At 40.6% G+C, this 2,488-nt stretch overlaps 1 pseudogene; it reads right to left on the reverse strand.

Annotated features, from left to right (window-relative positions):
- Nucleotides 1–70: 70 nt before the first annotated feature.
- LOC103583759 lies at nt 71–1,790 on the reverse strand (annotated as a pseudogene).
- Between the last annotated feature and the right edge of the window lie 698 nt (nt 1,791–2,488).

The following is a 2,488-nucleotide window of genomic DNA, read 5'->3' on the forward strand; positions in this document are numbered from 1 at the left end:
TGTTTTGGCAATGAATTCCATGCTAAAGCAGCCTCGTCTTGCAGCATGTTTGTGCACCAAAAAGTAGATCTCAAAAGATCCAGCGCTTGTCACCACCGTCATGGCCAAACTCACCCAACCACAAGTTACTCCTGAGGGTGTTCACTAACTAGTTACTCCCTTGTGGCCAGCTGGTTCTGCTGGCGATGGTGGGCCTGCTGGTGCAGGGCTGCTGGTGACCAGGATGTGGAGGAAAGGCTGGGCCATTGTCCTCGCCTCTGCTACTGGAGCCATCACCACCACTTTTTGAGGAGCTCTCAGAGTCCGAGGAGCTTCTCCCACTGCTGCTGCACATCTGCTCGGTGATGTCAACTCCAGCCCTCAAGCTCTCTTTCATTGTCATCCAGCTGAGGTTCTGGTGAGAGGTTATCCTTCAAAGCTGAAGTTTTGGATCCAACCGGGGCTTCGCTGGTGCTATGAATGGCACAGGGGGTGGAAGTGATGGTCGCTGTGATGGCTGTGGGAGATGAGAGGGCGGCTGTTCCATTTGGGCCTGGATTTTACTGCTTCCCTCACTCTTTCCTTTTTCTTTGCTTTTTCTAAATTTTTTTATTGAAACATAATTGATTGTACATATCTGTGGGGTACCACAGTGAATATCAATACCTGTGTGCAGTATGCGATGCTCAAATCAGGATAATTAGTATAGTCACAATGTAACCACTTTTCATGGCCCTTTATCAATTTCTCACTAACACCCCTTCCCCTCCCCTGTTCCCTCCTCTGGTGCCCTCAGTTCTATTCTCTCCTTTTCAAAGTTCAATGTATTGTGATTACTGTATTTTTCTTTCTTTCTTTTTCATTGTATTTGTTTTTGTTTTTGTTTTTCAGTTCCCACTTATGAGTGAGGACGTGCAGTATTTCTCTTTTTGTGCCTGGCTTATTTCACTCAATGTAATTTTCTCTCAGTTCATCCAAGTTGCTACAAATGGCAGCATTTCATTCATTTTTTTTATGGCAAAGTAGTATTCCATTGCATAAATATACCACACTTTCCCTTATACAGTCATCTGTTGATGGATATTTAGGTTGGTTCCAACTCTTGGCTATTGTAAATAGAGTTGTGATAAATATGGGAGTGAGTGCAGGTATCCTTTCAACATGATGATTTCAATTCCTTTGGGTATATACACGGCAGTGGGATTGCTGGATTGTACGGCAGTTCTATCTGTACTTGTTTGAGGAACCTCCATACAGTTTTCCTTAATAGCTGCACTAATTTACAGTTCCATCAACAATGTAGGAGGGTTCCACTTTCTCTGCTTCCTTGCTAGCATTTGTTTTTCTCTTTCTGATAATAGCCAGTCTAACTCGGGTGAGATGGTATCTCAGTGTGGTTTTTATTTGCATTTCCCTGATGCTTACTGATATTGAGCATTTTTTCATGTGACCATTGGCCATTTGTGTCTTCCTTTGAGAAATGCCTATTTGGCTTCTTTGCCCATTTTTTAATTGGTTTACTTATCTTTCTACTGTTAAGTTGTTTGAGTTCCTTGTATATTCTGGATATCAATCCCTTGTCAGATGCATGGTTTGCAAATACTTTCTCCCATTCTGTAGGTTGTCTTTTTGCTCTGTCGTTTGTTTTTCTTGACCTGAATGCTGCTACTGAATTTTTTCCAGCACATATTCACTAGTGTCATGATTAATAATAAGCACAAGGTCTTTCTGATAAGGCCATTTGTTCTTCTTGAACACAGTCATTGGTGGTGTGGACCCAGAGATATGTGGCAGTGTAATTGTGCCTTCATCTCCTTTGCCAACCTGAAGCTCTCCTTCACAGGCAGTGTCCACAGATGCTTAAAAATCATAGTGAATGGTGTGGAAGGAAGCCCACAAAACAAAACAAAAAACAAAAAAACTCAACCAAAATCTCATATGTTACACAAAAATAAACTCATGATGGAGTTAAATGTAAAATACAAAACTATAAAATGTTAAAAAAAAAAAAGGGAAAATCTTTAGAATCTAGGACTAGGCAAAAAGTGCTGAGACTTTATACCAAAAGCACAATCCATAAAAGGAAAAATTGATAAATCCAGGCCTCATCAAAATTATAAACTTTGGCTCTGTGGAAGCCAAGTTTTCGTCCACTGTGATGAGGATGCAAAGGTAAACTATAAACTAGGAGAAAATATTTACAAACACCCTATCCAACAAGGGACTTGTTTCTAGAAAACATAAAGAATACTCAAAACTCAATGTTAAAAAAAACCCCAACAATCCAATTAGAAAATGAACAAAAGCCATGAAGACACTTTCACTGAAGAGGTCATTTGGTCGGCAAGTAAGCGTATGAAAAGGTATTCAACATCACTTGCCGTTAGGGGAGTCCAAACTAAGACCATGATGAGATGTTACTGCACACCAATCAGAATGACTAAAATGAGAAATAGTGACACCACCACGTGCTGGCAAGGATATGGAAAAACTAGATCACTCCTACACT

The sequence above is a fragment of the Galeopterus variegatus genome, unplaced genomic scaffold, assembly GCF_000696425.1.
Source record: "Galeopterus variegatus unplaced genomic scaffold, G_variegatus-3.0.2 Scaffold27773, whole genome shotgun sequence".
Classification (NCBI taxonomy): domain Eukaryota; kingdom Metazoa; phylum Chordata; class Mammalia; order Dermoptera; family Cynocephalidae; genus Galeopterus; species Galeopterus variegatus.